This window comes from Cupressus sempervirens, chromosome 5 (assembly GCF_028749045.1).
Source record: "Cupressus sempervirens isolate cs-2001-9-10 chromosome 5, ASM2874904v1, whole genome shotgun sequence".
Classification (NCBI taxonomy): Eukaryota; Viridiplantae; Streptophyta; class Pinopsida; order Cupressales; family Cupressaceae; genus Cupressus; species Cupressus sempervirens.
Genome location: NC_143122.1, coordinates 634,078,362 through 634,093,161, shown reverse-complemented (window position 1 = coordinate 634,093,161; position 14,800 = coordinate 634,078,362). Strand labels below are relative to the sequence as shown.

Genomic DNA, 14,800 nt, shown 5'->3' with positions numbered 1-14,800 from the left:
TTTAATATAAAATATAATTATTAAAATATATATTTAAGTTTTAAATATATTTAAACTAAATCATATATTTTTAAATAAAAAATATTAATAATAATAAATGATATAATTTATAAATTGTAACCTTTATCAATTATATATATTACAAACACTATTATAAAATATAATTAAAAAATAATATTGTTTAATTTGTTTTTATAAAAGTAAAATAATAGTAATAATTTAACTACTTTTATTAAAAAAACAAAGTTTTACAAAAATTAGAAATTCAAATACAAAAATATAACATATTGAAATTATATTAAAAATATATATATATATAATTTGAACTTATGCATTACATGAAATTTTAGGAATAAGTCATATTAAATAGTAAAAAATAAACATCAATGTAAAACTAATAATAAATATATTTAAAATAAAAAATAAAAAATATTTAATAGATTGATAATTAATATTGATTAGACATGTTGTGTGAGGTGGAAGATAAAATGTTTGAAAAAAATCTTTTAAACTTGTCACAAATGTGGAAAAGATAAAGTTGTAATAAATGAATGCATTAAATTAGAATATATTTGTATTTTTTGTTAAGAAAATTAATTTTCTCCCAATAGAATGAAAGGAAAATGTGAATTATATAATAATGAAAAATTAGAAAAAGATATAAACATTTGATTTGATTTGGTGAGTGTTAATGTCATATTAGCACGATGCATAGGTATTCCGCACGAACAAAAATAAATAAATAATAAAAATACAAATAATAAAAATAAAAAGAAAAACTAAAAAACAAACTACACCCAACCCCAATCGCTAGTAGTTGTTCCGCTTGCTCCTGACTTCAGCTCATCTAGTTTGAAAATATATTAATGGTGAACTCTGTGTTGCAGAGGGCGAGCTGATAAACTAAATTCCTGCTGTGAAATTAACAGATCTTCCTTCGTCTCTGCAAGACAGGGATGCATCAACGTTGATGCACAAAAGTATATGCTAAGTATTTCAGTCTGCACGTACCGCAGATTGGATTGTTTCCAACATAGTCGAGGAGGTGGAGAAGCAAACAATTGAAGAACTGTTAATTCAGTCGGGAATCCCATTTCTTTCAGTGGTTTCGTTGCTTCATCCCAAGGGCGATGTGGGGAAAACCGTGCGGGCCGAGTCTGACTGCGAGCCAGATAAATCAGTTCTGTACATCACCTTTGGAACTTATGTTTATCTAACAAACTGTTTAAGCAATGGTGGAAAAATTCACACACTTAAACTTTAAAACATATAATCATTTGTTGCAGAAACCTACCACTTCCAAATCTTTTCGAAGTCGTGCTCATTTCAATGCCAACAATAATGTTGTCGACTTGAACCGTTGGTTCCACTACAATGGTTATTCTACAGATGCGTGTAATTTGTTCGACAAAATTCCCGAACCAGACGAAATATCTTACTGGAATCGATTGATAAAATCATGTGCCAAAATTGGAAATTTAAAGACTGCGCGTGAATTGTTTGACAAAATGCCCACTCGAAATGTGGTATCTTGGAATGCTATGATATCTGGGTATGATCAATATGGTTTAAAGGAGGTTGTCCTGAATTTATTTTACGAGATGGTAAATTCTGGTGTTAAGCCGGATCAGTTCACATTTCCTAGTACTCTTCGCTCTTGCGGCTTTTTCTCTGCCTTGAATCCAGGGAAACAGTTGCATGCTTACATTATTAGAACTGGCTTTGAACTTAATAACTTTGTTGGAAGTGCACTTATAGATTTATATGCAAAATGTGGAAATTCAGGGGATGCACGCCAAGTGTTTGACAATATGTCTGAACGAGATGCAGTCTTGTGGACTACAATGATTGGAGTATATGCGCAAAGTCAATTTGCCGAGGAGTCTCTGAAACTGTTTTGTCAAATGCAGAAAGAAGATAGGAAGCCAGATAGCATTGTCCTATTGACAGTCTTGATTGCTTGTGGGAGTTTGGCAGCTTTGGAACAGGGTAAAATGGTTCATTCTCAAGTTATCAAGGCTGGATTTCATACAAATTCCATTATTGGGAATGCCATCGTAGATATGTACGCCAAATGTGCAGCCATGGACGATGCTCATCGCAAGTTTGACAGAATGTTTGAAAGGGATGTTGTGTCATGGACTGCTATGATTGTGGGATATATTCAGAATGGTTATTGTGAGGAAGCTCTAAAATTGTTCCAGAAATTGCAGTGGACAGACGTTAAGCCCAATAGGTTCACTTTTGCAAGCACCCTAAGTGCTTGCGCCAACTTAGCAATGTTAGAACTGGGAAAGCAGCTGCATGCCCATATAGTTGGAGTTGGATCTGAGTCAGTTTTGAGTGTCCAATGTTCTCTCATCACAATGTATGCCAAATGTGGGAGTATAGATGATGCAGCTCTTGTTTTCGATCAAATAGCTTCTAAGGATTTGATCTCATGGAATGCTATGATTTCTGGTTACGCCATTAATGGAAATGGCAGGGAGGCTCTCCAACTCTTTAAATTGATGATAGAGGCCGACATCATTCCGGACCGAATCACCTTCTTAAATGTTCTCTCTGCATGCAGTCATGCAGGACTAGTGAATGAAGGGTGCTTTTATTTTGAGTTGATGAGAAAGGAATATATTAATTTAGTAACAACCAATCACTATGCCTGTATGATTGACCTTCTGGGCCGTGCTGGACAAATATGTGAAGCTGAAAACATTGTCAACAGCATGCATATTAAACCTGATGCTTTGGTGTGGAAAGCATTGCTTCATGCCTGCAGAGTTCATGGGAATGTGGAGCTGGGAGAACGTGCAGCGGAGCACCTTCTTCACTGTGAACCGGAGGAACCTTCAAATTATGTGCTGTTGTCAAATGTATATGCTGCAGCCAATAGGTGGCCGGATGCAGCAAAGGCAAGGAAAATGATGAAGGACAGGGGCCTCAAAACACAGCGAGGGTGCAGTTGGATTCATGTAAAAAACAGGCTCTATGCATTTGTTGCAGAAAACTCATCGCATCCATTGTCAGAGGAAACCTATGCAATGGTATAGTTAGTGGCTAGCCTGCTGGATGAAGAAGGCTTTGTGCCTGGCACGTGATTTGTCACACGATGTTGAGGAAGAAGTCGACGACTAGAGATTTTGCCTTTGCAGCGAGAGTTTAGCCACTGCATTTGGGCTTATCAGAACACTTTCTGAAATGCTCTTAAATTTCTCATAAGCCTGAGTGATTATGTGGAGATTGTCACTCGGCTATCATTTCTACCTTCAGAATTAGTTGTAGACATAGTAAGGGATGGCAAACATACTCATTGGTTTATTCACAGGTTTTCTTCCTTTACGAATCATTGGTAGATTCCAAATAAAAGAGAAGTCTAGCCAATTCATTGTTTGGCCTTTTTGATATAGAAAGGATTTGATTATTTTCTCAACCAAATCATGTTTTATATCACGGAGGCCATGTTCTCGAGTATAAAATAGAACAAATACTACGGTAAAGTTCTGCAGGAATATAAAAAAGAACTATTGCTATGTTAAAATAGGTTTGTTCCAAATGCTGAAATCTCAATAGTTGTGTGAGAGTGAAGCTGCAGAAAATAGATATGAAATCAATAGCAGTTAAGTGGCCCGATAGGGAAATAAAAAGCGTAGGCCTTCTTACTGTAAAAATGTTTCAAATGATAGAATTCTAAGGTTCATGCTCCATATTCATTTCATCATGTTAATCCATGACAACTTGTGAACACATTGATTCCTTATCAACTGGATGTGTAGAGAAAGAAAATAAAATGTTGCTTTAGTAGTAAGTGGAATGGTCCCCGTCTTTCCTCCCCTTCATGGCCATCCTCTCTCATCTAGTCTAGCCATTTGTTTTCTGTGCGACAGAGCTAAGATTTGATAAACTTCAAAGGCTTATCTGAGCAGTACAATAACATGAAGTTTGATCAGGGATCATAGATGAAAATTTTAAAGGTAGCCCTTACTTGGACTTCTTGGACAACTACATGAATTGCTGGGAGAGTTCAGAACCATTACTTGCAGATGATTTTCCCAAAGAATCTTAAGTCTTTTGGTCAAAACCCTTCTTCCAGAGATGGTCACTGATGCCGAGTCTTTCTTGTTCCCTTTTTATGGATAAAATAATTAAAGTTACTATTTTACAACTTCAATAAATTTATGAGGTTTTTTCAGTCCTAAATATTATTATTTTTTACTACTTTTGGACGGAAAATAATTTGAAAGTAAAAAATTAAAATAAATACAGGGCCAGAAACACAAATATAGGAGCAGCTCTTTTCTTCATTGCATGATCGTTTATACTTTATCCTTTTGCATCCAATTCCAGATTTGAGCAATTTGTTCAAATTAGGTCATTCAAGGATGAAAACCCATGGTTTTCTTGGGGTTTGAGAGGATGAGAGCCCTTTTGAATTTCACAGTTGAGTTCATGGATGAAAACCTTTGCCTACAATCGTGGGAGATCCTAGTGGATCATTGCTGTGCGGATGTGTGAAGGATTTGAAGATATATTCAGTTTGCTACAGTTTCCTTACATTCTTTGTCGCTGAATTTGGAGATCCACGTAAGATTCCAGTAATAGGGTGATTTTGTTTACAAATGAAAGTTTGCTATTTTGTCGACACATTACTTTGGGAGGTTTCCACAACAATCTCAAAAATTTTGATTAGCAGATTTGCATCATTATATCTTGAACCTGAGGAGTACATACCATTTTGAGAAATCCTAGCTGCTGCTCCATCAATCTTTGGAGAATTTAGATTAGATTTGGTACTATATGCAGGTTTCCAGCCCCAGCCATGAAGAAAATGTTTGCTATACAAACATCACAAGTCTAATTTTCAGTCACATAGTTGAGTGTCACCTTTAGGAGAGAAAAATCTATCATTCCCAACCTTTTGACAGTCATATTGGCTACTATTTGCATCATTCCAACCATTGTACATCACTGACCAACATAGCGCCATTACTTGGAGGATAAATAGGGACCAAATATTGCTGTTCCAGCTTCCAAACATTGTTATCAGCTTTCTTTACCAGCAGTGCCACATTAATTGCAGATTGTACGAGTCATATTTGCAGATACTGGAAGCAGTACAGGTTTGCAACAGTCAATAAGGGAGCTGTACTGTCATTTTGGGAGGGTGATTTACATTTCTTTATCCATATAGGTGCCAACATTGGAGAAGACCCTACACTATTTTATTTGGCTGTTTGAAGGTATGTAGCGGCCAATTGTCTTCATTTTGCTGCTGCACCAGGTCAGACAGGTCTACAAATTGTATTACATTTCACCATTCAGACATGATATTCAAGAGAAGGTTTATGAGTAAAATTATCATTTCCAGATCTATGTTTGTCTCAGCACTTGTTTCCAGCCCTGTCATATTTGGTTTCTATATTCATATTTAGTTCAGATCATAGTATTTGGTCTGAAATAGAGTATGTACCAGCAGTTATAATTGATAATAATTGGCTCAGATTTTCTGTGACATGTTTGAGGGTTTGATCAAACGTTTCTAGTTATTTGTCTTCAAGTTTACTTCGCAGTTTTCTTGTTTATTTTGAGTTCCAGAATACAGAAAAGTACATAAAAATAGTAAGAAATCTCATTACAGATTGATTAAGTATTGATAACTGCTGATCACTTTTACAGCCTTCTAAGTTCGAGGATGTAAAATCTCATTGGATTATTTGCATGTGTGGGTTATTTGCACATGCAATTGGAAGAAGACATTGAGAGAAAAATTGAGGGTAAGGAATCAGGCAATTTGCCAAGCCAAATAGACACTGGACGAGTTTCTGGTCTGGGGATGATTTTTAGGATTGGGTTCAGTTTCTTGTGTGGATATTGCAGAGTACGTGTATAGTTCCTTTTTATACACTTCACTTTGTCTTTATAGTATTCAATATGCATTGAATCACCAAATACATCAAACAGATATCAAACCAAATCAGTTTGCCTCCATTGTTGTCCCTGCCTAGCTTGGAAAATGTGGAAGTATAGTCAACATGAATACTAATGAAGGTATAGTCAAGGCAAGGAAACAAATGCAATTATGGCTCAATATACACAAACATATGCTTGTTGAAAAACCTTGAACTGTTTAGCCAAGTTTAACGAACAGGCATAATGCCAAAACAAGCTTTCCTAAACCCCCCAAAATACCACCTCCCTTCTCTCTGAATGTCTTCTAGATCTATCAAACATAGTTGAAAGAAAGCTGCTATGACTGGATGGAGTTGTGACTGCCCTGAAAGATGTAAAGACAAGTATGGAAGGATATGGGAGGAGGTATCCAAATCGTTTGACAAATTGTTTCAATACAATATGGTCTCCAGAAATGCCATGATTGTAGGATGCATGGAATTGACTTGCAGAAAAAGTGCTAAAATACTCCAAGCTAATGTAATTGCAGAATATAGAGCCAGAACTCAACAACCTTGGTTGCTGGAAACATATGGTGCTCACTTTTTTTTTCAGAAGTTGAGTGCATTAGTCAATACAAATATAGCAGAAAAAAATGTGGCTGCATTCAGAAGCCTCACAATATTCTTCACAAATTGCCTCTTCAGTTTGTAGCTTCATATATTACTCAAACTTCACAATGAGCTTTTTGAAATTTCATTATTATAGCCAGTCTTGCACTTTCTGCCAGAAGACTCCCAGATTCTGGCAAACTTAGTATAATAAGCGATTAAAAATATAAGAAAATTATTTTGTTGTCTGTTGAGCTTGGGAATGCTTTGATAAACATGTATTAAAATGTGACAGCTTCTCTTAGCAGTGCAGGAGCACCTGGGGTTAGCCTATAACCCTTATCCAATTTTGGCTTGTAATGACCCTTGCCAGGGCATTGATGGAATAAGGACTCCAAGAGGGTGTAAGGGGTGTGTTTAGATAGGTTTGAGTGTCAATGTGTGAATTTGGCATAAGTTGCCAATAGTTGTCAAGAAATTGCCAAGTTTGGCCAAATTGGGCACACTATGGCAAATGATCCCATAATGCTTGTAAGGGGTGGAAATAGTGTTAGATGTGTTGTAGGATAACTAGGAAGTCATTTTGCATCAAGGTGAAGTCATGTTGAAGTGATATAAGCAAAATTGTGCAAAAGTTGAAAAGTTGTAATTGACAACATTGCAATGTTATCATGTCAACATTTGTGCAAGGAATTGAAGAAAACACAAGAACAATTGTAGGTAGGTTCCAACATTTGGAACATGTCATTTGGAGGTATTTGAGGCAATCTAAAGCATTATGTATGTGTTGGTTGGTGTTTAGGTTGAAATCCAAAATCAAATAGAGTGTAGTTGCATACAAAATTATCACAGTATGTTTTACAACATGAACATCTACCATTTCATGGATTGAAATTGCCTTTGCCTCGTTGTAAATGGTTAGAGTATTGTGTTTTCTTTCTTATTGTGTTTTGGTTGGAGTTTGTGAAGAGTTTTGCTTAGTGAAATCAAAATTTGAACCCACTAGCTTGTTCACTGCCAGTTCTAGGGTTTGGGCAATAAAAATGGCCTTTTCTTGAATTTCCAGAGTGAGCTCTTCACGGCCTTTGGGGGTCTAAAAGTTCCATCAATGAACAATTTAATATATCAATTTGGAAGAAAACACTGCAATTTGCTATTTCCCCCACCTTGCCTTAGGCAAGTTTGTCAGCAATCCGACTAGGAGCAAGAGTGTAACAGTGGGTTACAATATGCAAGGATGGATTGGTAAGGATGCTCAAGGGGCATCAATGAGTTGATTGAGGTCCTAAGAGGCCTTGGAAGCAATGACAAGAGTTAATGAATCCATTGGACCAAGTTTTGGTCAAAGAAATCAAGAATTACTTCAAACCCTTGTAATTAGGCCTAAATTGGGAAAGAGGCTATATAGACACTTTGGAGACCCCTAATCCTAAAAATCCTTGAGCTCTCCCAATAGGGCATTAGGATCATTGATTCAATTCAGGGTTCATTTGAGGGGTTTCTAAGTCATTTGCAGGAAACTGAGTTTGAACACCTAATAGGGCTACTAGCCCTTAAACAAGAGAATTTTGAAATCAATAAGAAATTGACATCAAGAACATCCAAAATGGAGTCAAGAATATTTAGGATAAGTGAGTTGTTCTAAGTATTGGTCATGGCAATGGTGAGTGATTGAGTGAACTTACCATGTGAGTTCAATAGCAAGAAATAGTAGTTCTCATTGGTAGAGAACTTTTTAGGGAAAAGAGAAGTGTGTGAATTCCCCAAGGGGTGAGGCGTTGAAGACAGAACCCTAGAAGGTCTAAAGAGAGAGACCTACTGTCGAGTCTAAGTGATTCAAGGTAAGACCTCCATATCACTTATAGGCTTGCCATTGTTTGATAAAATGCATCATGTAGGCATCATATCTTGAAATGTAATAGTGTAATGCCCTGCCCAGAGATTCTTAGAACAAGGATAGATAAAAGCCAATACATTTCTTTTAAAGAACAAGCATGGAATCAAACATATCAACATGCAATCAATCAAAAGATCGCAATAAAAGACTTAACAAAATGATCCATACATCCAACGATCTCTGAACGTCACTACTTACTGATGTGATCAACCAACCATGAAAGTTTAACAGTTACAAAACCTAGACTTTCCAATTTATCAGAACCTAGAAAAGTGTACAACCTTAAAGGGTACTCAAAACACCAAATCATGCTTTCCGGAAGTAGGCGAAAATACCCCATGTTTTTCGAGTGAGGAAACACAAACTTGCAGGCTTGCGCGTGAGAGAATACCTCCTTGCGTGAGGAAGTACTGAGCTGGGCATGAGAGAACACAAAGAGGGGCCTGCTAAAACCTTGTCAGTAAGGTAGATGCTCGCATGAACATCTACCTCGTTGCGCGCGAGGAAATACCCTCTCGTGCAAGCATTCAATATGCTTTGCGCGAGAGAATACATTTCTTGCATGAGAGAATGTATTCTCACATGAGGAATCTCCTCTTTGGTGTGAGGTTCGACAACAATACATGGAAAAACAACATGTAGGGAAAAATTAGGATAATTTCCTCCACATTGGGGAGTACTGGATCCACAAAAATCGAGGCTTGAATACTTGAATGAATGTAAAACAACTAAGCCTGGTAGAAGGGATGAACCAACCATCTAATCACCTAATCCATAGCATCTAGTAACAATGCAGAAAAGTAACATCACAATAACACACACGAGCATAAATCAACTATCTCTAAAAACTTAAATAACATAAATCAAATGGAAACATACTCCGGAAGAAATGAAGAAGCATGTAAGCATCCACCTCCAGAACTGAACATGGAAAAAGGCCAACTTTGTATGCCAGTCCCCAGTAGTGGTAATGGTAGCTACGCCTCCGAACCACATGCAACTTGTAGGCCCACTCCTGTGGTGCTAATGGGGATAGTGATCCAACCTCAAACACACATAAGGCAATCATCCATAGCTAACGCTCACGCCAAATAGTATAGAGGACTGAAACCAAGATCATGAGACAATGTAATATAATAGGTCTTGGCCAGACACTTTATGGGTCTACTATGTAGGGACTCTGGTGGATAGTAGGTTGCTTGGGATTCCCAAGCTCAACATTGTTATGAACCTTTCCTCCCAAGACTCCCTTGGGAGGCCAAAGTGCTCCATCCTCGGATGAGCCGTGCGGACAATGTATTTTCTTATCTTAGTTAATTACCCATGAATTTATTTAATTATAACTTAATTAGAAACTTCTTCACGTATACCTCGCCGGGAACACAACCCAGGGTTACAAGAGAAGCCCCTCGACACTGACCTTCCCTACATACCCATGCCCATCACATGATGAGTGCCTGTCGGCAATGTAGTTTTCCAACCCAACCCCAATGAACATAACTCAACCGACAAGCAACCGAGAGCTCGGGTCTCACGAGAACCTGTCAAGTGCACGCCCATGTGCTCATGCATGGGCATACCAACTGCACAATGATCATGAATAACAAGCATAAAGACACAAGTACACATATCACTCAAACGACTTATATCCTGGAGTACGGATTTGACACGAATCCTAATGAAATAAAAATACAAGAAGGTTCAAAAAGATATCCCTATGGATAATCTGGATCCACGATCAACTATAGTGCCAAGAAAACTTGAGAAAGCAAGGTGGCACACAAATCAAGGCAAAAACCAAAAGTGTCAAAAACCTCAAAAATAAAACGCATTATGTCATTGAGTACAGAAGCCACAAATATCAAATAAAATTTGGGTTCGGAGTCCGTAAGAAAAAATGACCAGCATAACAACATGAAACCCCAAACCCTCAAGTCAAAAAATAATCAAATGCTCATACCTACCCAATCGGATAGAGCTATCATACAGGAACGGAGGGGAACACTAGTTCTCTGTCTCCTAGCAATTGCTATCCAAAATAGACTTTAAAACATAGCGATAACATAAAAACTAGAGAGCCCTACCTGGTAGCCAAAAGGGGCAAAACAGGAACACACACAATAAAATAATCGCTCTGTGGAGGTCTCCCAAAAGCTTGGCAAACCAAAGTCTCCTAGAGTTAGATCCAATGAGACCAACCTCGTGATAATCCCACGCCTGTAGTTCCCGCAATGAATCAAATAGTAATTCCACCTGAAGAGGATTTGGATTTTGCTCTCAAAGTTTCTAATTCAAAAGTGAGAAGTGAGGGAATAGTTTCCTTTTGGGATATATATTCACTTTTTAAAAGTGGAATATAAAATTAGGAAATTAATTGGCTCACTAAAATAGCCCTTTTACATCCAGAAAAAATTGGGCAATTCCAATTAAATGGAATTCAATTACGAAAAATCTGTCAGGAATTAAAATAAATAAATCAAATATAAAATTTCCTTAAACTATTAAATCACGATATTTCAATATAACTTTCATGACAATTGCAAACCTCTAAATGCACAAACACGCTTATTAGTCTAATCACATAATGCAAATGAGTCTAGATTTATTAAATCACTGGAGGGTTTAATTAATCAATTAAATAGGATACATCGACCATAAAGGAACGACATTGGCTAGGTGAGAACAACCAAATCACTAACTCCATGTGCCACTGTCAGAGATATAAATCTTGTAAATTGAATAGCACAATCAAGTGCAATTGCATACAATAATATAGTTGAAGCGATAAATGCATTGAATCACATTAAATAACCTTTTATTTAATCACATTAAAATCATCTATTTAAATCACTCATTGCATTGCAAAAAACATCTCAAAGCAAGAATGAAGTAAATAGCCCTAGCAAAAGATCAAAGTATCCAGAATCCAATAAGTCCATCATATAATCATAAACAGAGTATATGTCTGAATACAAAACAACCAGATATCATCATAAAACATCATGTCACATCAATAAACATCATCATGCATATATGATCAAATTGAACAACATAGCATGTAACATCAATGATACTAGTAAATCAAAATAAAGTATCTGACCATCAAGTCATCTCGAATGTCGTCAAACATGAGTATCAAAGTATCTCTTGAAACCAAAATATAACAAGGTACATAATGCAAACATAGAAGACACTACATCCTCCCTCACTAGGCATAGGCTTACTCCTAGAAGCTTGCAAATAATTAGGGTACAAATCTCTCAACCGTGTAACATCTTCCCAAGTATTAGAAGTCTCATCGCTCGGGTCCCATTGGACCGTTACCTGCTCTATGTCCTGACCTTTGAGGTTCAACCTTCGATATTGAAGAATGGAGATGGGCTCCAAAGAAAGTTGCTCATCCTCCACCTGCAAAGCATCCCAATAAAGTACATGGGTCACATCATAAATATATTGCCTCAAAATAGAAACATGGAAAACATCATGGATGCGTGATAGGCTAGGTGGCAATGCTAGTCGATAAGCAACAAGACTGATCCTCTTGAGGATCTCAAACGGTCTGACAAAACATGGTGCTAGCTTAGAGACTTTCCCATAACAAATAGGACTCTTCCTCGTGCGCACTCTCAAAAATGCCCTGTCACCAATTGAAAAGTGACGATCCAACCTATGGGCATCTGCGCATTTCTTCTGTCTATCTTGAGTAGTAACCAAATGCTATCTAATATGAACAACTTGCTACTCCATATCCTGAAGCATCTTTAGACCTAAAATTAATTAGTCATTAAACGATCCCAACTCAAAGGGGTACAACATGGTCTATTGTACAAGGCCTAAAAAGGTGAAATGCCAAGAGAACTATGGTACCCATTATTATAAGAAAACTCAACAAGGTACAAATAGTCCTCCCACTTCACCTGCCTAACTATCACATACATGTGAAACATGTCTTCCAGAACCTGGTTCACTCTCTCTGTTTGACCATCAATCTTTGGGTGGTATGTTGAATTGAAATTGAATTGTCTGCCCAAAACATGCTAGAGAGATGTCCATAATGATGAAGTAAACACTAGATCTCATCCTATATAATTCGTTGAGAGATTCCATGCAAACAAACAATGTCTTCCAAGAAAACATGCACTATAGAAGAAGTGGTGTAGGATGCTCTTATGGGTGAAAAATGCTCTGCCTTGGATAACTTGTCCACTGTCACCATGATACAATTGTGTCATCATGACAACATAGGCAACTGCGTGATAAAATCAATGGATATAGTATCCCACTTCCACTCTAGAATGGTATGCAGTTGCAAAAGGCCCACCAGATGTTGATGCTCTGCCTTTACTCTTTGACACTCAAGACATCAAACAACAAAATAAAAAACATCGCACCTCATCGTTGCTCAAAAGTACAACCGTCTAAGGTTGGCATGCATCTTCTTGATGCTGAGATGTGCAGAATATGGTGCACGATGTTCTTTCAAAAAAATCTAGGTACGAAGATCATCAGACGCTACATAAATGCGTCATAAGTGTCGCAGTAACCCATCAAACTCTAGTGAATATCTCGAAAACTTCCCCTCAAGAGCACATCTAGACTCAATCTCCACCCTCACTACTTGATACCATGTGTCACTAGGCAAGGACTCCAAGATACAACCTCACAAATCCACTTCCAATGACAAAACTGATATCTAATCATGCTACCTTTGGCATCCCTGATGTTATTTTCTTTCCCTTTGATGTAGTGAACATCAAAATCATATTCACATAGGAACTCCATCTAGTGATATTGTCGTGCATTCAGGTTTGGCTAAGTAAAGATATGTTGCAAGCTACGATGATCACTATGTAGCTCAAACCCGTGTCCCAAGAGGAAATATCTCTAGCCCACAAGTGCATGCACAACTACTGCAAGTTCCAAATCAAAAGTGGGGTAGTTAAGCTCATGGTTATTGAGTTTTCTAGACTCATATGCAATCACATGACCATCTTGCATCAACACTGCCCTCACACCTTCCAATGAAGCATCTATGCAAGCCATAAAATCACCTACAAGGTTAGGCAACTAGCAAGGACTAGCACACTGGTTAATTTCTCTTTCAAAGCCTCAAACAGTGACTCACACTAGTCTGACCAAACATACTTCTTCCCTTTCCTCTGTAGAGAAGTGATAGGATGAGCCACTTGTGAGAAGTCCTTCACGAATCAATGGTAGCAACTTGCCAATCCTATGAAGCTACGAACCTCAAAAACATTAGTGGGCATCGACCAATCCATGATAGCTCAAATTTTCTCTGGGTCCATTGCAGTACCATCCCCTGTAATGATATGCCCCAACTACTTTACTTCAGACTGGAAGAATCCACATTTACCCAGGTTGCTATACAACTGATGGTCTCATAAGCACTGCAACACCTAGTGCAAATGGACCTCATGCTCCTCAATAGTCTTAGAATAGATCAATATGTCATCCAAGAAAAAAAGGACACATCGATCAAGGTACGTGAAAAATACTCCATTCATCAAACTCATAAACACTAATGGCACATTGGTTAACCCAAAGGGTACAACTATAAACTCATAATGCCCATGGCAGGTACAAAAAGTTGCCTGATTGACTGTTAGCCTCATGAATCTGAAGTTGATGGTATCCCGATTTAAGATCAATCTTCAAAAACACTCTCACTCCCTTCATTTGATCAAACATGTCATCTATTCTTGGCAAAGGATATCGGTTCTTCACCATCACCTTGTTCAATTGCCAGTAGTCAATGCACAATTGCAATGATCCATCTTTCTTCTTGATAAAGATGACTATTGCACCCCACGGGTGTAGGGCCCATTTGCCGTTGCACCAAAAGCCATGACTGTTAGTGAACATGGAACACCACATAATTAACCACCTGTGGGCAGGGGAGCGCGTCGCATCACCCAACAATCTCCCCCTCGACACACATACCAGGCACTTACGCGGGTCAAGAAGGCACCGGGGAGATTTGAACCCATGACCAGGCCAAAACCAAGCTTTGATACCATAGGGCCCATTTGCCGTTGCACCAAAAGCCATGACTGTTAGTGAACATGGAACACCACATAATTAACCACCTGTGGGCAGGGGAGCGCATCGCATCACCCAACAATGGGGACATACAATCAAGAGTTCGTGAAACAGGCTTTGCTCCTAGAATGAGGTCTATACGAAAGTCAATGTCCCGTTTTGGCAGAATTCTTGGTATCTCATAAGGGAATACATCCATGTACTCACGAAGGAGTGGGTGATCATCTAGCGTCACCTCATGGCTCTCAGCCTCCTTAAGGTCACTGACTGAGACCAAAAACATTTGACATCCATGTTGCACACTCTACTTCACCCATTGAAATCATCCGAAGTGAGACTGGCCTTTGGA

General features: G+C 37.9%; 1 pseudogene across 1 annotated transcript in view; it reads left to right on the top strand.

Annotated features, from left to right (window-relative positions):
* Positions 1-5,378, top strand: part of LOC149557494 (pentatricopeptide repeat-containing protein At2g13600-like) — a 33,943-nt pseudogene extending 28,565 nt beyond the window's left edge. The window contains exon 2 of the transcript XR_016364642.1: positions 1,001-5,378. The product of XR_016364642.1 is annotated as a pentatricopeptide repeat-containing protein At2g13600-like (transcript). The remainder of the gene's footprint in view (positions 1-1,000) is intronic.
* Positions 5,379-14,800: the final 9,422 nt, after the last annotated feature.